This window comes from Entamoeba nuttalli, assembly GCF_000257125.1.
Source record: "Entamoeba nuttalli P19 unplaced genomic scaffold asmbl_8480, whole genome shotgun sequence".
Lineage (NCBI taxonomy): Eukaryota > Evosea > Mastigamoebida > Endamoebidae > Entamoeba > Entamoeba nuttalli.
In genome coordinates this window covers 2,852-3,707 of record NW_008579153.1, presented here as the reverse complement: position 1 = coordinate 3,707, position 856 = coordinate 2,852, and positions in this window count along the sequence as shown.

Genomic DNA, 856 nt, shown 5'->3' with positions numbered 1-856 from the left:
CAGTTTTACCTAATACATTTCTAATTCAAAACACCGTCATAACCAGAAAATAACTGAGGAGTCGAATGTATGAATTTGTACTAGGGTTTGTGTGTGATGTTTCAGACGTGCCACCTTCGATCTCTTAAACAAAAATTTTCTTAATAACAAAAATTAAATCTTTTTCTATTTTAACACTCTGAAAAAAAATTCCATAAAAATTCTGATTTGAAAAATAGATAATTCTAAACTAGTTTAGATTCTTTTTTCAATAAAACATAAGAAACATTAAAGATATAAAATCCATTTATTTATTATTATTATTAAATTAATAATTATAGGTAATGTTTAAGAAATGATGATATTATAACTTATGTCATATCAGTACCAACTCACACAAAGAAAGAAAAATATAACAAATGAAGCAATTAATTAAGTATTAATAGAACTAGCTTCTATTGTTAATGGCTCAGGGGAGACTAATCCTGTCCTTTCATCTTCATCTATTAACTCTACGGAGTATGTTTGGTTATGACTTCAAGCAGCTCTACTGAGTATGTTTGATCGTGATTGAAGATCCATGACATCCATCATGTTTTTTATGACATGGTTTTTAGTTTCTTTAAAAATATCAATCTCAATTTTCAATTCTTTAATGAATTTGATACTTGATTTATTTATTAATCCATTGATTGAGATTACTACTGGATTTATTCTGACATCTTTTATTTTCTCGATTTTCTTTATTCTATTCTTTTTTTCTTTGTACACATTCCTTTTCTTCAAATAGGCTCCATTAATATTGTGAATCTTCTGTAGTTAGCCACAATAGTCATATCAAATATTAGACCGGTTTTGTTCTTTTTATTTAATGCAT